At 46.2% G+C, this 25,076-nt stretch overlaps 1 protein-coding gene across 2 annotated transcripts in view; it reads left to right on the top strand.

The window, feature by feature from the left end:
• LOC106742590 (epidermal growth factor receptor) overlaps nt 1-25,076 on the top strand; it is a 144,368-nt gene that overhangs the window by 862 nt on the left and 118,430 nt on the right. The window lies entirely within an intron of this gene.

Genomic DNA, 25,076 nt, shown 5'->3' with positions numbered 1-25,076 from the left:
ATTTCGAGATAAGAGATAATCAACAGGTGTCTCGAGGTTAGGTTAGGTTAGTGGCCCGCTCTTCTTACCCGAACTGGCTGCACTAGTTCAAGAAATTTACACACACGTTGAAGCGTACGAAGCGCACGTACGAGATTCTCACGCTTCAGTGTGCGTAAATTTCCTCAACTGGTGTAGCCAGTTGAGCTAAAAAGAGCAGGCTATAGCTTTCGCGACGGAACGTCCGCAAGACGGCTTGTTTACGTATCGATTTATGTGTCATTAATTTTTATCACCGGGGGGGTGAACATTCCTTCATGTCAAGATAATTCGCGTAGAACTGTGATCTATCGTTATGTTTATGCCGCTGTTACGCGCTTAAGCGCGATTCATGAATTTTGCGAATCATGAATTTGCTAATAACGCGGTTGTTATCGTTACTTTTTAAATTGCGTGAGTTCGAACGCGCGCGATTCGAATTCAGTAGATTCCTTTATTCACCTAGCAAATTTCAACTGTTCCGCTCAGCTGGACGAACATTTCAGTTACGCAAACTTCGGCGCTTTTATGAATCGCGCTTTCTCGACTCCACTCTCGATTCAATGCTCGTTGAATACATGTCCCGTTCCCAAGCTCGCGATTTTTGCAACATGACGTACCGTAATTGCGTACCGCAAAGGAACGTGTACTTGACGGAAAACCGAGTGAAATAAATTCTTTAGTCATTTTCTTCATAATTCATATCGCCACATACAACAAAAAATTTTGCGTAAAAACTATTTTTACGTTATTTTGACACGGGGAATATGTTAAAAATATCGCAAATAAATTATACAATTAAATTATATGTTAAATATACGTTAATTATTATATTCACCTTGTTAACATATTATTTTTTAACGTATTCACTTTATTCGTAACACAAAAATTCCAGTGGACCGTTTTTAATACAAATTTTTTTACCGTATATAGTCGCATTCTACTCTCTTTCGCATTAATACGTCTCAAAATGCTACTTTGAAAATATCGCGAAAATTATCGAAGAAACTATTAACTGTACTAAATTGGAAATATTAATTATCATTCTGATTATTCGACTGAGATGTCTTTTAATCTTGACCTGTACAAGGATATAATTCTTTTATCGCGTTCACGTGTGTCCTACGTTGTCAGTGGCATATAACATGTCTCACCTGACGCTTCGGCGCGCGTTATCAGTAGATAAGAAATCGCGTATTGCGATGATAAGAAGAGTGAAACTGTGGCTTATGCCCTTACGATAAGTAAATCAGAAAGACGTGGCCGACATGGCTCGGATAAATTCCCCTCCATTTTTGTTTCTGCGAACGGGAGATAGAGGGTTGCGATAACAATAACGGGGACGTCGACTGGATAAAGAGGCGAGCGAGGCTTGTTTTATTTTCGTGCTGAAAACGCCATTTTTATTTCTACCCACGTCTGATAATGCGCGTGCAGAAAAGGACGAGCGAGAGGCAGACGAGAAGGAACAACGAGCGCGGAGAGAGCAGGAGGAGCTTGATTTTCGTGCCGAAAACACGACAGCGGCGTGTGTCTCTCGCGTTTGATCTCTTTCCCTCTTCCTCCTTCTTTCTTTCTCCCACGTACGCGGACACCATGAGTTAAATATATCTTGTTAAACGGTTAATTAGGCTTTAATCGGTTCGGCTCGTCCAGAGCGCCCGACGGGAACGAGGCCAATGGTACGACGCCGTCCCGTTGGAACTTTCGTTAAAGCGGCGGTATCGTCGCGAAAGAAGCACGAAGATAAGGCATCGCAGCCGCTATCCTCAGAATTTACTTTTAGTAAGAAGCACGATTCCGACAATGACTTGAGTAATATCTCAAAAATCGAAAATGCTACTTTGTGTTGAGAGCGGCCGATTTGTGGATTCCTTCAAATTACAGGTGTCGTACACAGAAAAGAAATAGTCTTAAATACTCTTATATATAAATAAAAATATTATAATATTCTTAGAAGATTTTTAATCTCAAGTTAAATAAGTTGAATGATACTTGGTATCAATACAAATTCAATCAAATCAAGATTAGAAATCTTCTAAGAAGATTATAATATTTTTGCTCATGAATGAGAATATTTATCGTTAATTTAAGTCTAAGTCTTTTTTTTCGTGTGCGAATACGTATCAATGGAGGAATCGACGATCCGGTAATTCTTTTTTAATATCGCATGTAATCGGAGCAGATCATTAAATGAAATTGCATAAATCAGAGATGGAAAAAAGTTATCGGGCGATGAATATTTATCACCTCGGCGCTTGATTCCTTTGGTGCGCTTTATTATGCACGAATAATTTAATGTAAAAGCGCGTTAAAAATTGTGAGTTAGAACGGCGAATGAAATGAGGCCTTATAGGTTTTATCTCCATGCGCCAGTTCGAAAATAAAATTCGCATTTCTGCAGTGTGACACAGCTCTGTTGCTCCACTTGCATTAACAACGACGTTTACTCCCGATTTCGCTTCGTTTCTAGTTTATTGTCGTAACTATCTCTCTGTGCGCGTATCACGTTCGCGTTGCATGGGGTCCGCGCGAGGCCAACGCATGACGTCACATCAAAACGACAACAAAAAAGACGCCTATTGCTAGAGTCGAAAAATCCGGCAGTCTCGATCGATGTGAACAAGCCCGCGAGCATCGCGCGTTCGAGACGTAAACGCGCAACGAAACAACGTTCTCGATGTATCCGCGAATTTTTCCACGTCGGTCTGGAACGATTTCACATTTCGCCGATCCACCATCGAGCAAAACTGTCATTGGCGGACTCCCCTCCGGTTTCTTCGAGTCGTTACCGCTCTTCTTCGAGTACGCGTGTGGCATCTCAACCGGCTGATCGACTTCTCTCTCGCTCGTGAGGACGACAAAGTTAATAAAAATGCGGGGCTAAATAAGGAAGCCGGCCGGCCGGAGTCGAAGATTATGCGGTAATTCTTCATTGAATTCTTCGGCGAAGTATCGCCCGGCTGAAAAAGCAGACCGCGATGGAAGCAAGAACGCGTTCCCCCGCGTTCTTGAGGCGACGTCTCTCCTCTCCTCTCCTGTTCGCTGCACGGAGGAAAGACATAGAGGAGCGGTAGCCAGCCAAGCATAAAGCAGAGGCTCGAATCGAACTCCGCAGCCTTGCGTGGCGCAGAAACGATCCAGACATATCCAAGAAGTATACAGGTGACCAACCTACCCTCATTATCTTGCTGAGGGCGCGCAAAACCCGGGAACACAATACGAAGTAGCGAAGGGAAATTAAAGACATTAGGGATCATTAGGAAACGCAGAAGCGGCGAGAAATGTTTGAGACGCTCCAAAGAACGTCACGGCAAATTAGTGAGATGTGTGTAACCAGAACTCGGCAATGCCGGCGGTCATGAGAGCGAAAATTCACCACTCGTCGCTACTATTTTCGTAATGGCAATTTTCCCTTCGCTGCTTTGACGTTGATCGACGGGAAAAATCGGCACGGGATCGGAATGATGTTCCCACGAATCAATAATGAGTCGCAAGGATGCAAGGGAACGAGCTCGGGTCAACACCACTTGAACCGATGTCGATGACGACGATCACGACGGATGACGCATCAGCTCGCGAATCATCTTGCGCGATGATGTTATAGCGAGTGATTTAAGCGCCGCCGATATCTCTCGGATTTTACGCTTCGGCACCCTCGTTGGCTGCTCTCCTCATTTTCAAATTTCGTTCATTTCATTCGCCTTACGTAGGCCGGGAAAATCATTTGCGCCGTTCCCAGTAATCTTTTAAGTCCGATCTAGATGTTGATAAGGTAATATTTTAAGGAGAGAGGAGACGAGAGAAAGTTTGCGAACGCGTTAGAGCGCGTAAGATAGGTGGAAATATAGTAATAATAACACGAAGAGTCTATTGCTCGCAACGTTAGACATAACAAATTTATTTGGGTATATCAAAAATCCGTGTTGTCTCCGTTACAAGCCCGATTATCGTTTGCTATCACATTTTTATCTCGGATTGTGCGTAATACGATTCGACGAGATGACGATACGTCGCACCGTGAAAATAATCACGACGCACAACTTATCGCGAAGGAACTTTAGCAGCATTGGATGTTCAGCAATTGAGCTATCTCTGCCGGTGCAGCGGCAGCAGTAGAAGCAATCAGGGTCGAGCGACAATGCATTCACCTCGCGCGCTTCGAGTACATTTTACTTCGTACATTGTCTCGCGTCGTCGCTGCCTACTCGTTAACTTCTCCTTTTCTTCTGCTTAACAAGGGCCTGTCGGGATCGGAAACGGTTTTCAACCGTCGCGAACTTAGCGCGCGGACATTACAATGCTGCTCCCGTGTCGTTCCGGGTGATTCGAATTAATGAAAAATTACGCAATTGACATTGCAAAGCGCGATTTGCAAGTATATGTTGAATTCGCCTCGATAGGTCGCTTGGGAGAGTCTAAACTCCAGCGATGATCTCCGCTACTATTGACTGACCGAACTCTCGACGTATCGCACGTGCGTCTTGCAACGTGCGGAACGGCGAAACGCGGCGCGATAATCGCGGTAGCAATTATCAGTCCGGCGAACGAAGGAGGATCCCGGTGTAACACACGCCCAATTACAAGGAGCGCGTTCACAGCCGCGTATAGACGCGGCTCTAAGTGTGCGTAATTGTTTAATGGGCTAATGAAATGATACAGCCGCCGAATCTAAGCGCGCACAAAAAGCCAATTGTGCGCCACCGGCATTCCGCGATTATCCCGACTTCGCATCACGCCGCGGCCGTCTCCTCCCTCGCGACGCGACGGGGCACACGGGAGGAGAGGGAGAGGAGAGCGAGAGAGGTGCCTTCACACGCGCATAATTTAGCGCGTCGCACGCGCGAAATTATGCGCATGAGAAGCGTTTTCCTCTGAGAACGAGCATTTTTTCTCGGACACACGCGCGGAATCGCGCTATCGGTGAGAACGCGTCGTGACAATGATATTACAATATAATCGAATCGACAAGTGAAAGAGGTGAGCCACGTGAAATTCGCATCGAGTGGGAATACTCGTTTAACTGTCATGTTGACGACATAACGGAGCGTATTGCGATACGCTTCGCGCGGTCTGTTCCTTCGCAGGAAGAACTTCAGCGAATTGCAGCAGAACTTTATTCATCGGGAGGGGGAGGAAGAGAGATATGCAACGCTTGGGATATCGATATTGACGACATATTATTACAATATTATTCAATTTTTACAACACTGTTTTTCGTTCGGTGCTCTGTGATTTTACGCGGAAATTGAATGGACACCACAGTAGCGGAGAGGAAAATTTCGAGTGGAATGCGTCTCGATTTTGGAAAGACGAAAGGGACATCCAGCTGCGAGGGTTAAGCGCTGATGACCTACCTTTCTATTCATATCATCTCCTTCGAGTTTCAAAGAAGTCTTAACGCGGTATGACTACCGTAACTGTGAAATGTGGACGATCGCGTCAGCCTCGAGGCTCGCACCATCCGGGTTTTGTGCAAAACGAAGGCTATACGTTCTTCCTGCACGTCCAGGCATTTCCCGTATGCACGTGTTACAACTCAACGCGATACCTACGCGCGAACTCAGCCCGTAGTATTTACCTACGTATGAAACTGGATCCGAGACTAATCTATCGGGAGTTGTTCTTTTCTTCGCGCGCGCGCCTCGTACACGCCCATGAAAGAACGCGCGGGACATTCTGCGGATTCTCGAAGCGCGTGTCTAGTGAGTTCCGCTTCCGACGACGGTCAATTGGTGGGATACCATACCCAGCAAAAAGTTTTGCGTTAAAACGTTGCGTTCAAACGTTTCGCCTGTGTCATCCATTTAAATATTACGATTTTATGTGTGATGTAAACTATATTCAAAAATTTTATTAATTAAAATATTTCAAAAATTTATGTTAAAAATGGTCCAGTGAAATTTTGTGCTATTTTAACTTGAGGAAAATGTGTTAAAAAATACATATATATGTGTTAAAACATATGTTGATAAGGTGAATATGGTAATTTAACATTAGATTTGTACCTCCTAACACGTTTCCTACGTTAAAGTAACACACAATTTCAGCAGATTGTTTTTACCGCAAAATTGTTTACTATGTACATTTACCATAGACATTCAAAGTAAAGAAATCTAGATGAAATTCATGCCTTATCAAATTGCACAACATCCACATCAAGTCATAAATAAAATTTAACAGTAGCATTGTTAACTACAATTTGGTATATAATATATACGTAATGGTGGGACTTTTGTTAAAAATAATAGTAGAGTTTAACAAAAGAATCCATTTCGCTGTGGCTGGAAGTGCTCCATTCGAACTTTGAGGTATCCTGAATGCACGGGAAAAATTCTCGCGACATCGGTGTCGGTGTGGATATTCAACGCCGCGTGAAAACCGCTGAGAATCTGCGATGAATGCTCTGCATCTTGCGGTTTTCACCGGTTGGCCGAGCGTCACATTCGGTCACGTCGTACCTGTCGCGAACGTTCTCGGGATGCGAGGAGAGAAGAATATCGCTGCATCCGCGCGCGATCGCGGCGGAAATCGGGACGCGTGCATACACCGTGCCGTTGCAGTGGTCGCGCCGGTCGACGATGAAGTTCAAAGACTCGCGGCATTCATCGGTCTGAAAGAGAGTACGGCGGATCCTGACTGCGAGAGGATCCCCCTTTCATTACCGAGTATTGAAGTTCAACGACACTGCCCTCGATGCGTAATCCCGGCGACGACATTCAGTGACATGTCCAGCGTCGATCTCGAGACGCGCATCTCAAGGAACATGGCCACTGCTCGAGGGTCACCAGCAGGAAGGGATTTGTAGGCTCTCGTTGAAACTTGGCGTAACTTCGGCGTCATTGCGTAGTAGAAAGCGCCTTTAGCGCTCGTAACAACGCCGTTGCATCGCGAGATCTACTTTTTTGCTTCGCTCAGACGGACAGAGAGAAAGAAAGATGGACGACGTTTCGACGTTTCTTCCTCCTTTCGTCGAGCTCCATAAAATTTTTCGACATTTATCGTTCGAGCATCTCCGTTAGAAATAAATTACGGTTCTTTCGGCTGCTTTAGCAATTCGCGATCGTTCGAAATTCGAGCACGAACGTATCCTAAAAATAGAAACGCCTCGAAATTTCTACACTGTTAACCATGTGTCACTAAAGATAGAAGCACACGTTGAAATAAAGGCCGTATGTAATTACGAGGAACATTTCGAGATACATGCTTGGAATTTGAAGGTATCATGAGGTACGTATCCCCGAATTTAGAGCACAGACAAAAGGAATTAACTGTCCATATAATACAACTGAAATTCAATCACCAGACCTAGTTCTCAGCTGTAGGAGCTCAAAACTAGGTACAGGGACAACAAAATTAATCAAATTAACTAAACTTCAGTTGTATTATATGGACAGCTAATTTTTACCTGTGGAAACTAGTTTTTAGTTATGAGAGCTAATTTTTAGCTATAGGAGTTAATTCTTTTTTTTTTTTTTTGAGATGCTATCGCATAATACCTTCAAATTCGAATGCATCGAAATGTCCCTCGTAATTACATAAGGTTTTTATTTCAATGTATCTCCAACTTTGGTGATGCATTTGGTTAACGGTGCAACGTCGTCACTTAGCGTCACTGCACGCCGCTTCGTGAATTTTGTCAGAAATTGTCGGAAATTTCTCAAAACTCTCGTCTTTCGGTCGGCTCTCGTAATAAAGAAAAGGAACGAACGGCTTCTTTGACGATGCCTCCTTGGGACGAGTGAACTCGACCAATAATACATAGTGACTTAACACCAGTAGCACTCGGTGCGCCTCGGGTGCGAAGTGAGCATAACTGAGAGACGGTGGAGTTTAATTGAGGTTGATGAGGGGGGCGCTCGTATTGGCCCGGAATTCAATGCCGCGATGATGTTTCTTGCTTGCAGCGAGACGACGTCTTGAACGGAATGCCTCGGGAAAATCGATGAAATCGTCTCTGGCCGAGATGTTCAGGTAGCCGGAGGTGAATGCACTGGAAAAAGTCACCGACCATTGCGCGTCGAGTACTCGCTGTGACGTAACGCACTGTCATCAGCGAACTTACGGATCCCTGTCTCCTGACGGAGAATATAATCGGCCGATATGTCGCGATATTCGGATTGTTGAGTTATTTCGCTCGGTTGTGATTACGGCCTCGCGAATTCGCGCCGACACGCGAATTTCTCTCCCGTCGAATACGCGCGAGACCACGTGTATCGTTTGTCGGGCACAAGGTGTCTCTCTTTCTCTTTCTCTCTCGTGACGCGGCATTCCACAGTCGTTATTTAAATGCTCGCCCCACGGTGTCTATAGGTACTTCTTATCAAGCGCGTTTTGTACGAGGCTCGTACGACGCTCGGGCCTTTGAATGGAGGCGTTCCAACCACTTCGACAATCGAGTTGTCAGCATCCTGTCTCAAGCTACATATCTATTTATATATGCAACGAGGAAGTTGCAAGAACGTCGCTATCTTTTCGCATGCGTGGGCGATCGAGGCGGGAATTGGAGAGCGTAATCAGTAAATACGTGACTGCCTTTCCGATCAATGCGGTATCTAATCGCTACGCAGTAATCACATATAATATTGAAAAAATACGCTGTGTCTTCCACCTAGTCATCTAACGATTCCCTCGAAATATCCAATCCTTCCCGACCGATGGCAGATATTTGCGAAAAGCAGAGACAAGTCGTTATCGCCCGCCTTCGGACTATACGGCGCTTGATTACACCTCTCGGTATTCCTCGCTCGTTCAATTCGAGCTCGGCTAAAACAAACTGATATCGCCCGCAGATAGAAAGACGACACAAATCCGAGGGGCCTAGTGACACAGGGGCGCGGATCGAGCCGTCGATTTTTCGCCCTCCCGATATTTCCCGACGGCGCTAAAGCCAAGCCGAGTAATCCCATTCAGGCGATCCTCTAACGAGACTCCGCACGTCCAAGCCTCTCCTCGAGCATGAACCTGCTCAGTGAGTTCGTAAAACGGCCGGACGGCTGCACCGTGCTGCATGCCATAAAATCGCAACGACGTCAAACAGCGCAAAAAGACCGCGGCGGAATCTCTCTCTTTCTTTTCTCCCCTTTCCTCTCCCTCCCTCCCTCTCACATCGGAGGACGCGTTCGCGACGTTTTCGACGTGGAACCGGGTTCTGGGGACGCGCGCTGCCAGCACATGGTTCCAGGTTGCGTGCCGCGGTTACAGAGCAAGAACCTCCCCCTCGGCGGGAGGAACGCGCGCACGTTTCGCGTCCATCCTCCTCTGCTACCTTCGACATTCTTCCCGTCCCCGTACACCCCGTCCCCGTTCCATTCAGGCATAATAACCGTGCAGTTTCCCAGCGCGTCTTCAATGGGCGAAGATTGCATGCTACGAAGCCTCGGGCCGGTCCTCCTCGTCCTCTTCCTCGCCCCGTCGCTTCTACCCTCCTGTTCCTTCTCTTTCTCTCGCCCTTTTTCCCTTCCTCTCCGTCTCTCTCTCTCTCTCTCTCTCTGTTCTTCTCTCACTCGCGTCTCTTCACCATCGCGAGCCTTTCTTCGTCTTCTTCCCGTATCTTTCCTCTGTCTTGATCGTCTCCCTCCTTCTCTCTCTTTCTCTCTCTCTCTCTCGCTGTCTTCTGCCGCGGTGTCCGTCCGTTCTCCATTCTCGCCGAGACTCGCGACAGTCTCCTCTCGTGTCCTCGAACATGCGAAAATAATATTATCTCCTCCTCGGGCTCTCGCTAGCCAGCGACCGAACCACCAGGATTCGTATCGAACGCCGAATATCAGAGATTAGACTCGAACCGTTGGGAACGTATTTCCCGTAGAGCGTGTCTTAGAAATCGCGCGATTAGTCTGAATTACCGTCATTATCCGTTATTAAATAATTAAGCGTTAAAACATTTGCGGCCGTACCGTCACTTTCCTTAACGCGGCCTTCAACATGAGCGATATGTAGGAAGTGCGCAACTTCCATATGACATCATGTTGATTAAAATATTGATATCTATTATACCGCATATAGAACAATTCTACCACCGAGAGACCTATTTAGTAGACTCATACAAAATTCTTGTTGCGGGCGAACAAATGTTTTGACCGTGAAAACCAAAGTTTAGTTCTCTGAAACGAAAATGAAAGGTCACATTTTGGTTCTCACAACGAAAACATTCGTTTGCCCATATCCAAATGAGAATTTTGTTTGACTCAACCAAGTGGGTTTCTCAGTGTAAAAAGATATCCGCAAACCATATTTGAGCATATTTTAGTCAGTTTCTCCCTCTCCCCTTCCCTTTCTCTCTCTTTCTCGTGCGAAGACGCGGGGGGGATATGAAATACTTCGAAGCGACGCTATGAGAGCATACGTGTAGGATATGAGAAAATATCGCGAGAGGCTCGCTTTTTTCTCACGTGTACGCCGGCGTCTACCGTCACGCGAATCTAAAAACGTCCTATTCCCAGTGCGAAGGTACGAGCCATTGCGGCACATAGCCCGGGAATGCAACCTTCCCACTTATTTTCTTATTCTCCTCTCTGTCACGGTTCGTCGTCTCACTCCGCCAAACACTTTGTATTTCCACGTCGAAACAAAAATGTACTCTCCGATTCGTTCCGACGTCGCGACGTCTCTCCCATTACCGTTCGTCAATCTCCATAAAAATTAAATAATACATCATTCCGTAACATTTCCGGCAATTTCAGCGGCACGAGCGTTACACACTGAAATTTCGCCGAAGCTCGCATTGCTCGGCTCACTCGAATTCCCGCGGTCATTCATTCGCCACGGAAAGCGGGTACTCGATGGCGCGCGCTCATTCCTACGATCGGTGAAGGAACCGTGCCATTCCGCCGTGTAAGGCAATGTTTCCCGACGTCGCGACGTTGGCGCGTAAAATCGCGAAGTAATCCGTGCGTACAGAAAGGATAAAGAACGAGGCGTATCCGTCTTTGCTGTTTGATGCGCGGCGTTAGGACTGTAGGATCGCGAGCGTCTCTCGCGAGTTGGCTCCCTTCTTGACCAAATGGGGCAACCAGTCCCGAAGAAAACAGCCCAGATATGTCTCCGGGGAGTTAGCGCTCCTCCAAACCGGGACTCGACGTCGCGAACTCGCATGTGCGTTGCGTCCTCTTGATCTCGGGGTGAATGGCCAGGCGACGCGACGGTCAAACTGGACGAACAAGTGAACTTGAGCTCCCGTTTCTACAAATCCCCGACCTGCGACGGTCTAATACCGAGGCAGATAACAGCGATCTTTGTCTGTCGAGTGTTTCGCTGAAAAGTGAAATCTTCACTCGGAGAATCGCTATCTCGGAGAATGGCGCTGTATCACCGCGGCTTGATATCTCGAATTTCCGCTCGATATTTCTCTTTCGCAAGGACGTTGCGTTTGCGTCATTAGAAAAAGGTTTCCAGCACGTGGTTACGATTAGAACGTATTTTTAGCGCGATGCGTGTAATTTGCAATATCGTTGAATTAACGACACGTTAGCACAATCACACGTACAATTTTACAGCGAACCGTGCAAATGATAACGAACGTAAGCGGATGCAAATCAATTCGATAAAGTTATCTCTGACATATTGCGCATACGATGATATATATTTGCGATTCTGATCCGCTTGATTCGAGCTTATGGAAAATAGCTACCATCAATAATTAATGGTTCTCGAGTCGTTATCAAGTAGAACAAGTGGCAACGAGGAAAAATAGCAATTTCAATTCATACGTGACACTCGTTGTCTTGTTGTTGTATTGTATCGTATTTTTGCGGGAATTATAAATAGATATTAGCCAGAATAAATTAATCATTTCTAGTCTGTTCCGAGAAGGGCGGCTTCTGTAGAATAAGGAAAAATTGCCGCTTGAGAATACGTCTTTTATTACGTATTATTATTATCCCGCAAATACTTCGCATCTGACGTTTTCTTCATTAAAAACGCAGTAACACGTTTGCCATAAGAGAGTTGCCTTGGTAAAAATTTCGTGCATTTTTCTAACAGTTACCGGACAGTTTATTAACTTCTGTCCAGTAATTGAGGAGTAAAATTACTTGAGAATGACAATGCATTAATACTAAACAGTAATTGGATGGGTGTCTAGGAAAAATGCATATATTTCTACCAGAGTGTCGCTCCGCGAATTCGGTGGAAATAAAGCTCTTTCATGTTATTTATTTCTTTTATTGTTTATGAACGTTCTGTTCGTTTATCCGGTGGAGCGACGATAAATAACCACGCGCGCCGGGATCTAAAAAATGTTCATTCAACTCCTCTTGGCCTTATTTCGCACGTCCTGCATTTCCCCCTTAGCGTACGCGGGCTACATTCAGACAATTCGGACGATTCTTCTTTCGCTGCAACTGCTGCACGCGCGCTCGCGCGATGCAACGAACGCGTACAGACGCATATGCGTTTGGAGAACCGGTATGTCCACGTGGAGCGAGCGCACAGAAAATCCGGGCGGGCATTGTTATCCCCGACTGTCGAGGATCTCCCGGCGTTGGTGGAGAGACAGGAGGGGGTCGAAGAGGGATGAAAGGCGCCGAGGGTTTGGGTTACCTGCGGGGCCGCGACACTACTCAGGTACTGCATTGTTGCGTCGTCATCGTCGTCGGGATACGAGTCGTGGGTCCATAATGCCCCCGGCCAAGTAGGTGGAAGATGGCTGTGTGGCGAGCGAGTCGGAGCTAACCTGCGAGGTGGCACTGAACTTGAGACGGGAATTCGTCTGCACGGAGCATAAAAAAGGAAGAGCTGTTGACATAGTTAGTTTACACGCACCTTGCGTCGCGATAGTCTAACGCACCCTCTTCTTCGCGAAACACTGAATCTTCACATCGAACGAGCATACCGGGTACGAATAGCACTATAGGTGCCAATCCGGAGATGAGATCTAATGATGCGACGATGATATTCGACCGAAAGAGGATCATGAAACGGCGCGGTCCATCGGGAATTTGTCTATGCTTCGGTTTCACGGACATCCACGCTGGAAGCGATGATTACTTGCAGTCAATTCAAGACTAACGATCTTCGAAAAGAAGATTATAATATTCTTGCTTATACACGAAAACGTCTATTCTTGATTTAAGACTAATGTCTTCCCGTGTACCATCGAATCGTCTCATGCTGGATGGACATCGCTTTCGTGTGGAACGTGCGATGTAGATTCGAGGTGAACGGCCGGTATCTCTCGGCTCTCTCGCGATCGTCGTTCGAAATCTATTCACTTTTGTCAATTTGGAGAACGTCTTAAGGGTAAAATGTTATATTCGGAAAAACGCGCGTTTAACGAATATCACTGTTTATTACGAATACTATTTCGGACGCGCAAGGTGTTTACTTCTCGATGTCGCTCGCGATACGGGCCACCCATGCGCGCCGAGACGCATCGTGTGCGAGATACGAGTTCGTCGCGATGGCGAAACAACCACTATGGCGAGAATATAATGTTACACTCTGGTAGCACTCTCGGTGTGGGAACGCCGTCGGGATGGAGAAGCGCAAGAAAAAGAAGAGGAGTATACACGGTCGCTCGCTCGCTACACAATCGCGGTTAAAGGAATACCGTGGCCGGTCTGAAGTACACGCACGCCCGAGGAATACGATATCTTCTCGATCTCGTGTCTTAAAAGCACCTTCGCTGAACACGCTGAAATCAGCGTGTAACTCAATCTCGCGGCTTGTTTTAATGAATCTGTTGTCGCGGCGATCGGAGCGCGCGCGCTACAGCGGATCTAAATAACGCGAACAGGAAATTCGAGATTTTTACGTAATACAACGAGCCGTTAGAGGAAACGCGACGTAATGTTCTCCTTACACCTCGTCCTCCGTGCGATTAGAAGAGCGACGTGGCGATTGAGAAAGAAGTAGCACGCAGTCACCAGTGTTTTTTGTTTTTTTTTTGGTCAGAATCCTACCTACGCGGGTTTCTCATGCGTTATACAGTTACTCCATCGCGTGAACACAATTTTTTCCCCGGTTTGACGACCGAAACAGGCCCGATACTTGCCATGGGGCAGCCGACATAATGACGCGCCGCGAGATTGTGCGTCACACACGGAGACTCGAATCCGTTCTTTGCCCTTCGGGGTCAAATTTTTTCCTAAGCGTTGGCGTAACCCTGCGAAAACACAACCGCACGCGAAGTTCAGTCTGCACGCGGCGGGAGAGTGCAAAAAGAAAGAGAGAGAGAGAGAGACCGGAGTTTACGCCGGCCATGTGGGTACATCGAGCACACTTGGCGGCACCATGTAGGAGCACATGTCGCGCTTTTTATCGGTCATTTTGTTTTTCGTCGCGATAACGACAGAAAACGCGCTCTTCGCCACGACCTCGGTCCGTTAAGTTCGCAAAAGTGCGTCGCAAACGCGCGTCAAATCATTTCGTAATTCGACTTTTGCTATCTTGTTAACGCTGTCGGCCGGAAATTTTTTAATTTCGATTAATCAGCAAACACTGTGGCGAATTTGATAGCGACGCATTTAACTCCGGAGAGGCGGTAGATAACACAAACATTTCCACAACTACCAATCTACATGGCATAATTACTCGACGCTTCAAAACATCACGTTTACTTCCCGTTCATTTTATTTGACAAAAGTAAACTTCCTATCTTATCGATCGGTCTCAAGAAGGGTGTAGTTTTTACAGTCGTGCCGTTTATTTTGACGCGATACAAGGACTACACACACCCGCTATTTATTGATCTCGAGATCTTGAGCTACAAACGTTCGATAAGATAACACGTTGGAACGGCACGGTGATCGGCGGGAATGGCCGACACGTGTAAGTACGGCGGAACCTGGATTACTTGGCGTAAATCAATCCAAGAGGCACCCGTGCTGGTCCCGTTATGGGAAAAGAAAGACGGCGCTGACAGCCTCGCGCGTCTTCCCGCGCTCCGTGCGCGCGTGTTTTTCTCCCTCCTTCTCTTCCACCATCGCGCGCCGGCTCTCGATCTCCGGCGATTTATATCTTCCTTTTTCCCCCTGGTCCGTGCCTTGGACCTCTCGTGAGAAGAGACGGGCAAAAAAGGCGCGCGGGTTTTCGGAAGGCTGTAGTGTCCCCCGAGGAAAAGCAGTTGACCTGATCTGTTTGCGCACGATCTCGAAAGTCGACAGCTTCCATGTGCGCGCGACCACTCGACGATCGCCGCGCTAATGAATCACTGGTAACTTATATGTGTTGGAATAATGCTCTACATAGTTTCGAATTTATCATTAGACCATTTACATTACACTCTGAGCTCACCACGGTATCGATAGCGATACGATAAATAGAATCTTCGTCGATTAAAATGGAGAATAAGCGTGAAACACGCCATTCAATGTCCCCGAACACGGGCTTAACTCGTTTCGTTACATCGCGCTTCGGTGTTACGTTTAAAATTCAAAAGCGTTCCTCCATTCTCCCTCTACCACGAACACACCCTAGCAGATAAAAAAGAAATTAAATGTCGCGTTTGTGCGGTATGAGTCGTCCATGTCAGCCGTATGACGAGTGTTGTCCGTGGAACAATGCGGCCCGTCGTGCGCACGTAAGATCCGACAACGAGAACAATTACCGGCGCGTATCAGCTGATTATAGAAACGTAGCGATACTCGCACACCTGGCGAGTGGACAGAATTCAAATTCAGCGTGACCGAGCACAATAACATTGTCGTCGTTGTCGCCGCTGCAGCGAAAGCAGGGCGGGAGGGTCCTGTCGACTATTCGCCCGATCTTTTCTCGGACTGACAAGAGTCACGGAGAATAGTGACTTCGAAGCGAGGAGCTAGTCTACTCGAGTGCACTTTGGTCAGCCACGGTAAAAAAGAAGCGAAGGTGGACGAGAGATCGACTCCTAGATCGTTGCTCCATCTTCGACGTTGTTCCTCGACCTTACGTTCTCCCTCCCTCTTACTTTCTTTCTCCCTGTGTGACGACATGAAATTCCTCGGTCGAACAGAGGGCACTCGGGTCCTCTGGTCAATGCAATCTTCGCGGTATCAAGGATGCTTTGTACGCAGCGGGAATAACGAACGGCAGATGGGGCGTCCCTGGGCCCTTTAGAAGAGGCTCGCGCGGACCACTTCAAGTCGTAGCTGCGCGCCAGGGAATAGCCGCGATCTTTAGCGAACGGCTTCACGTAAATGATCTTTTTCAGGTTGCACGTCGTGCATAATACATCAGGCAGTGGCGAATAGACGGGTTGGCGTTGAAAATGGTAATTATTTCATCGTCGCGTTAGCTCGGGAGAGAACGCGAATATGTAATGGTGTGCTAAATTGTTGTCAAAGTATGTGAGTGGTTACGCCTTGTTGAGGTTTAAAGAAGGACGTGCTTCACATTTTTTCAATGTTCAATCATCTACTTATCGTCCAATTACGACTTTCCGGCCATCTGAGAGAAATTTATCTTCACTTTTGTTAAAGAAAGCATTCTTTCGCGGAGAAAGAAGAGATAAATTGTAAGTCGGCACAAATTCACGGCAGACATCGTGCCTATTCCAACAAAGTACGGAACAGGATAAAGAGATGAGAGAAAAATTAAGGATAAGTAGCCTATTCTCAGTCCGAGCACAATGAAACGCGAAGCAATGGAGTACGATGAAGGTACGATACGGCACGCAACTAATGTCGGTAGCTGTTTTTGCAGGTGCTACTCACGGCTCGTCCGAGTGTAATTCACGGTGAAATACGCGCGAGTTGCCTCTTTCTCTCTTTCATAGTCCGCTCTGTGATCCTTCGCGATTCGCTTCGCGCCTTCTTTCGATGCAGCTCGAGGAAGCTCGCTGCTCCGTGAAATATTCGCGATATCGGCTTTGCCGGCTCTCTCGCCGATAGAAGCTTTAAGAGTTCCGCGAAGCGGCGAGCCGCTTGTTCGTGTCGAGAAAGAAGAAGCATAGATTGAAAAAGCGGCACGTAGGATATAATGTATTCATGTATTCCGTTGGCTCGTAGCTGAAGCCTATCCTCGTTGCTCACTTTGCTAGTGGTACTCACACGCTCCTGCGCACTCACGAATTGGCTCGTGTGGCGCGAATACTCGAAAAAATGGGCGTTTCTTTGTAATACAGTGTTATCTGCTAAATTTATATTGGTTGTTTTTTTTCTGTTGCTTTTAACGTTAGAGATATTATAAAAAAGATTGCACAGGAACAAAAACTCTGTAATTGATTTCCTGTTATTTGGGGACCAGATACGGGACTCGGTAAGCTCAGTTGTAGTAACAGAAAGATTTCTATTCGGTCGATTGCCCGCAGGTGTCTCAATCGGGTTTTAAAGTAGCCGAATGTTCAGTCACGATAACAGAGATATCGTTTCTCGTCCCCGAGCTATCGTCCGGCTCCCATTTAATTATATAAACTGAGATTTTCCCGCGTGATAAAGATAAAAGACACGATAAGTTTATACACGAATTGAATTATTTATGATATGCATAACATAAGATATTTAATCTAACGAAATTTATTGGCGCATATATACATGTAAAATCTCTCTCGGGGATATGCCTAGCGAGGAAAGTTTTGTCCTGGAATAATTGTCGCCGTAAATGAGATAACTGTGAGTACACTTTCAGGTACTCCGCTTATAATTCTGTCGCGAATTAGGGATGTAGAGAGAGATATAACCTTATTAGAGTCTCAAAGGAAAGTATTATTAGCCCTAAGCCGCGCGGTACTTCACTACCGTACATCGCAGGACATGGATCTACAACATTCCCAGGTACAATATTTGCCTCACACAGTTGTAGTCTCACAAATTGCAGCTTCTTGTGCAGCTAAGTGCCCGTCTCGTGATGCACGAGACTCACAAAAGACGCGTCCACAGTCAAAAGGTCCTCAACCACTTTGCGGTGTCCTCTTTAGGGAAAGACGACGAGCGGAATGAAAGGGCGCTCCAATTCCGTAAATATTAGGACAGGTTCGTCTAGGTAATCCTAACGTATCCCCCGCGGAAACAGCCTCTCGTGGCTCGCGAGATCGCAGGGAGATGAATTTCTTTGAACGAGTCGGATCACGATTCAAAATTATTCGGTTCGTTCGAAGAAATTCACGTTGTTCGGAGATTATGTCAGTTCATATTTTCAGCAAATTAGCGAATCGAGTATTTTTTTTATGAAGAGAAAATCACGGATACTATAGAGTCACGCGCTTTCATTGATAATTGTCTTGCACCGATCGATATTCATTGAGGGGTCGATTTACCTGTTTTAAGATGGCTCTACGCTGCGTCGATGAAAGTCGCGTATCGAAATACGACGCCGCGTTTTTTCTTTTCTTATCAACTCACGCGTGCATCGAGCGTCGCTAACGTCGACCTCTGGATTCAAATTCCCGCGATTCCGTGCTTTTTCTTTTTTTTTTTTACCGAACAATCGACAATTGTCCGCATTGTCTTTTTACATCGCTGGCGGATGACGTGATTCTTGATGCGATTGCGAATAGAAATATTTCATCGCGTATCTCACGTCGATAACAGCACGCGTTATCGCGCATGCAGTGACGAAAACAGACCGCGAGTCGGACGATATTGCTCCTATTGTTTGCGACATACAGCGAACACGAAGCGTCCTCAAGATCAAGCAAGGATGTTGAAGGTTCGATTTTTTCTCAGGCTCTTGTCTCTTCTCAGCGACGATCCCTCGGTTGTCGCGGACGAAAGTGCTCGAGTGTCGGAGCGAACGCGATTTCCCACGAGTCGCGCTGAACTCGGGGTATACAATCCTTCCGCTGCCATTAAACTCGCGTCTCGCTGCTACTTTCCCCGAGCGCGCGTCGGGATAGCTGAATACAGGCGAATCAACGCCGTACGAATGGCGAGAAAAATTCACCCGGCCGGCAAGTTACGTTATAGCGAGCGCATTCGCGCGCGAGCTCGATGGCTTTAAAATTAGTTCCCGTCGACCGCTTTCCGCGCGGACGAGGAGAGGAAAAAGCGCCAGGTGCGCCGTAGGAAACGGGCATGAATATCTAATATACAAGCGAACCCGGAAGCGAGACGAGAGGCGCACGTCCTGTTCTAAGGACTTCGTCTCTCCTTTCACGTGGTCCTCGTCTCGCATCACCTCGCGATGTCGTTCCGTCGTTGCCACCGGCAGCTGCCGCCGCTGCTACTCTGGACAACTGGGAGTTCGTCCTTCTGGTGTTTTAAGGAAATTTATATCCCGCTCTTCTCCCACCCACGAGTCTGAGAAAAAAGGCCTACCAGCCAGCTTGTCAGGATATCCACCCACTTCCTCCTCGTCCGGCTAAAAAAAGGCGTTTTTCCCAGGACCTTGCGCGTAGACCTCTGGGAAAATTTTCCACCTCGGGACACTTCTCGCATCGCGAAGGCGTACACTTCGATAGTTTCGTATCGTTCGTAATATCGAGGGAATTCTTTCTGATCGTGGGAGAAATTGCGCTATGTGCGTTCTATTAAGAGAAAACTTTCACGTGTGTATATCTATTACGACGAATGCGAATAAGACACTCGAATTAATCGTCCGTTATAAATAACTAACGCTTACGAGTGTGGTATCATTTGCAACAGTATCTCAGAATTGATAGTAGGGTACGATCAGAAATTCGAAGCTGTCGAATATAAATGCGTCATCTGACCCGGATGATAGTTAATCTCAGCCAGCACCAATACACAAACAAGATTTTCATATTATGACAAAGACGTCGAATTACTCTCGACGCTGTCGAAGATACGATCGAATGATCATGAAGTGATAGAAAGAGAGATCGGAATGGGAGTTTGCGAAAACGGAGTTGTACGGAAATTCGACAATGCTGGAGTCCGTAAGGTGAACATGTGTTGCGAACGATAGATCATCCATTTGGTCTATAGTGATCTTCGATCTTCGCGTCCGCGTAGCGCGTTAATAATAGATCCCACACCATCGATATTCCCAAGTTGCGCCCTCCCTTTTCTCCCGTCTTTTTACCGGGGATTTTCTTACCTGGACCACCGCATCATCCCACGCTCGATGATGAGAGCAGGTGATGAGCCTCGCGGATCGGTTCATGCCGAAACCAGAACCACCGCAGGTTGTGTTTCCAAGGAACCTCGGTTAACATAGGTCGTGATTCTTCGTGCTATGCGCCGTTGTATCGTCACATCTGTCGATCCCGCACGGGACCGTGTGCGAAACGAGTGTAGTAAACTGAAAGATCGTCACCTGTTCGTATTCGTTAAAAGCGAGGATACCGTGGAAAACCGCCAAGATAACTTGAGCTTAGCCTTAAGCAGAAGTAACTAGGATTTTAATCATTTAAATCCTAATTACTTCTGCTTAAGGCCAAATCGTCACTTCTATTGTCTTTTGGAATACATAAATAAAAAAAAGAAACCACACTGATTGGTTGATCAATCTCCTTACTGCTTACGTTTTGCCATGTACCATCCGCTTAAGGATCCAATTCATTAATTAGCTTACTGTTTACTTTACGGCTATTATAGACGGTCCTTGAGAAATCGGAGGATGGGTTTCGAGTTAAAGTTTACGAAGTAACTCTCGCACCCTTTTCACGACTCATAGTCATCGATTCCTCATCTTCGACGCCCACCCACTATTCAGGGATTACTTTCGCACGATAAGCCACGTTCATGATAGCAAACGGGAGGCGGTGGGCGGCCCGGCATCTCACCGTAAGTTAACAAGGAGCGCAACAAACGCAACAACGACGGGGCCTTTCTCCGCTCCCTCGTTCCTTTGTCCGTCGTGCGGTATCGATCATTCGGCCCATGACCATCGTTCCGGCCGCTCATGTGCTCACCTGCTAACGATCATGCGAGGCGCGTCCGATTTTCTCGCGAGAACTACGCGATGCGACTACGAGGACAAATGGCGGTGCGCGAAATCGCGGGACGGACATCGTCGCGCGGACGTAATGCCCTCCGTCGCTCATATTTCACTTTTAACGACCGCCACGCTCACGGAGACCTTCGGTATACGTGCAACAGGTGGACGGCAAATGAAAACGCGAGCCTAGCTCATTATGATCAGTGCGATCGAGGTGAATGATATGGTCGTGCTGGCAACAGATGGACTGATTTTTTTAATATAATCACAAATATTCGCGGTATAGTTCTGACCCCGGCGCACAATGGACCATGAATGTTACGGAGTTTGTCGGAATTGCGAGGATATGTTCGATGTATCATCAATTGTAACTTACGATCGACGTTAGTTTCATGGAGACCTAATTTCCCTCCCAAGGGAACAGTCGAAAGGAAGCTATTAGGTTGGTGCATATGAAATGTCGGATTCTTAAGTGATTGTATAAAACTGTATATCTTTCTTCAAAAGCTGTTTATTCAATCAAAGTATGCTCCATTCGCTTCAATACACTTCTCCCAACGAGATTTTAAAGCGTAGATGCCTGTCTTAAAAAAATTTTGGTCTTTAGAATTAATAAACTCTGATATCGAGTTTTTTAGACTGTCTTCATTTTCATGGTGTTTGCCTCTTAAAAACAGCTCTAAATGCTTGAAAAAATGAAAATCGGTCGGCGAGAGATCCGGTGAATATGGTGGATGCTGCAAAACTTCATATTCCAGTTCGTTCAGTTTCGCAATTGTTTTGTGCGATGTGTGCGGCCGAGCGTTGTCATGGAGCAGTAGCGGGCCATGCCGATTCACAAGCGATGGGAGTACAATTTGGTGTCTCAATATCGTTGTATGGTCAACTTTCATCCTGATAGCAAGTTCCCTCGTGGATACGGCTGGATCCGCTTCCACTAGAGCCTTCAGGTCATCATTATTCACAGACGTTTTGGGTCTTCCGCGCGGCTCATTTTGCAGTGAAAAATCGCCAGTCCGAAATTTTTCGAACCAACGCTGCACTTTCCGATTGTTAACCGTATTCTCCCCAAACGCTTGGTTTATGTTGCGTGCAGCTTTTGCAGCACTATTACCAAGTTTGTACTCATATAAGAAAATGACGCGAATGTCGGCAGAATTCATATCGGTAATAAACTCAAAAGAAATAAAAAAGGGAAGACCTTCGAGAAAACCTATTTTGTTGAAATGAGTCTCTGGCAATGGACAATACGAGTATGAATGAGGTTATGCCAAATACAAAAGTATAACGAAAACAGGGAGGAAAACGTCCGCATGTAAAGAGAATGCGACATTTCATACGCACCAACCTAATACTATTAAAGTAAGTCGATAGAGAACATTGATAGAGAAAGCTCATTGGAACTCTCGAATCCTATCTAATCGCCAACTGTCCGGTGGACTCCACGAAACTGCAGTTCCTACCGTGCAACGACACTCGCGTGCGTCATTTTGCATCCGGCCTTTACGCGGTTTTCACGACAGGGGAGTTTCGCGCGCAAAACCGATTTCACTCGGAATACTCAGAGGCGGATACCATGGCGATGGCATAGCAAAGCGAGCGCGTTCACGTTCTAGCTGCGCAAAACAATCGATCATTATCCGCGAGTATCGACGATGACGACGCTAAGGTACCTCCTCCTCCTCCCTTTTTTTCCTTTTTTAACGGCGACGACAACAACGACGACAAAGACGAGGCCGGCGGCAATAATTCCAACGTGCTGACGCTGCGGTACCGTTTTCCGTTAGCCGCGCGAGATGGTTAGGTGAACGTCGTGGTTGTTTTGCGCTCTGCCAAGCGAGACTACCTCAAGCGAGCGGCGGCGACGGCATTTCGCCTCGCGAGACTTCGCGGAAATTTGCACCTTCGTACCCTTGCCCAGGTCCCCCCCAGAACGATCCTGACCTTCGACGTTCCTTCCTTCTCTTCGGTCTGTCTCGCTTCCTCCGTCGGGGTCGACCCCCGCCCTGCCGTGCCCCTTCAAATTATATATCCGCACGGAATACAATCCTCCATTTACTTAACCCCGGATGAAGAACGTAGGATATAATGGACTCCTCGTCGTAGCCTACTTGGATCTCTCGTGACCTCCGCGTGTGGCTTTCAAAACGACGAGTTTAATCCACCGCAATTCGCGCCGATTAACAGAGAGAAACCGGCAGGGAGCCACTCACTTTTTTTTTCTCACTTTTTCTCGTTCATTTCGAAACGTCTCACTTTTTCTCACGAAAGAAAAATCACTTCTTTCTTATTCGAAACTTGAGCCCTTTAAAAAACAATCCGTTCGCAAGAAATCATGTTCAACAAGCTTCTTTAAAAACAACACAAGAGATTCATTGAGAATTGATATAAAAAAAATTCTGACGACACAATATTCATAAAGCGAAGAATTGTGATTTTAAGCTGTTTTTGTCAGGTTTATCAGAAAACCAGACAAAATCGTCTGTGTTTTCTTTAAATTGGATGTTATTGAATATTATTTTTTTTTTATTATCCTGAAGAAATTGATTAACTAATTTGTTTTTAAATAAAAAAAAACTCGTAATTTAAATGTTTTTTTTTATTTCTAAAATAGTGCGTTTCACGGCGGCGTTTCGGCGACACTTTTGAATAGCAATTTAATTTGGCGAAAAGTGTGTTCGCGGTCGAATAGGTTTCCTCGTGCGAGCGTCGAGTTTTCCACGCGGAGTTCACCTTTCTTGTGAAATCGGGTAGAAGGGAGAAAGATACCGTTATCTTACCTCGAGAAGGAGACAGTTTCTGTCGCGAGGGCGAGCAAGGATCTAGCCTGCAGTCATAAGCGTATGCCTGTCGTAGATGGTGTGCCGCGGGTAACCATGCGAGACTGCAATCAAGTACTAGTACCGTGCGCCTTTGTGCCGGTCGACAAAAAAGACACGCGTAAGGAACCTCCGACTGTCAGTATTTATTTCGCTGCACTAATATAACGAGTATAATGCACATAAAGTGAAAATTATAAAGCAAACAGAGAACTCATTCTGTTGCGAAATGTTTGATCGTCAAAAGCTGAGATTGTTGGCTATCTTGTTATCCAAGTAATTTCCACATCATTTGTACTGAAATTTTGGCCATTCTTATTGAGAAAATTAATTTAATTGACTCAAACAGAATTCTTGATTGGGCAAACAAATGTTTTGATTGTGAGAACCGAAACTTGGTTTTCTGAAGCAAACTTTTCCAATTCCGCTTCAGAGAACCCAAGTTAAACTTGGGTTTTTACGACCAAAACATTTATCCGTCCATATCTAACAAGAATTTTGTTTGAGTCAACTGAATAAATTTCTCTGCGTAGTCGAAGCAAATCATATCGTTTGATATGCGTGTATCAATAGATGAAAATGGCATCGGGAAAACGTGTCAGGAAAAGCCTTGAATGTTCACGGGTAAGTTCCCGCGCTGCCGCCGTGTACGGAAACTATAATTAAGCGCAGCGCTATAAAGAAAAGTGGACATGAACACTATTCTGAGGCAGTCTAATTAGTATACCCGGTTGTCAACTGAGACAGAAGGCTATTTTTCCGGAGTGAAACTATCCGTTCGCGCGCTTTTTCCGTGAGGCACTCGCTTCTGTGAAACAAGTCCGCGATTTCTTTTCATCTCTCGCGCGAGCACGTTAACAACACCTGTCGCACGATATCGCTTTGGCGATATAAAAGCCGGATAAAAGCGTTAGTGTCCGTTTAATGCAGCGAACAATAGCTTATAGGAATAGTCGCGTAATGCCATCTTACTTTCCCTTGCGCCATGAAATTAAGGGAGGAAAAGTTTTAAATCAAAGAGAAACGCAAGAAGATTTTCTTTTCTGAATACATTTGCCTCTCAATATTCCGTTGTTTCACGAATTATTACGTTTCCTCCTTGAGGAATCGCTATTAAAGAAACATCGTGAAATTTCGAAGTCATGAGCGAGTCGCCTTCCAAAATAAGAAATGACCTTACTGGAAGCGGGATGCGTATCGTGGCTGCTCGTGCACGCATCTCGCATCTTCATTGTGACGTGGAGACGGGTGCGTGCGTGCGTGCGTGCATCGCTCGTACACGTCTCGTGTGGGAAGAGAGCCAAAGAGGAGCGAAGCAACAGGCTGCCGCTCCTGGCTGGAATTAAAAGGTGGTTGAAGTCGCGACAGGAAAAGAGACGACTAATACGATGGAGATAAAAAGTACAAGAGTGTACGCGTGATTTTCGAGATTCCCTGTTAAATCGGGCGCTGGTGCTCGACATCATTGTTTTCTTTCGTTAT

The sequence above is a fragment of the Dinoponera quadriceps genome, unplaced genomic scaffold (assembly GCF_001313825.1).
Source record: "Dinoponera quadriceps isolate SergipeBrazil2010 unplaced genomic scaffold, ASM131382v1 scaffold113, whole genome shotgun sequence".
Taxonomy (NCBI): Eukaryota; Metazoa; Arthropoda; class Insecta; order Hymenoptera; family Formicidae; genus Dinoponera; species Dinoponera quadriceps.
Note: the sequence above shows the minus strand (reverse complement) of the source record. Positions and strands in the feature narration are given on the sequence as shown.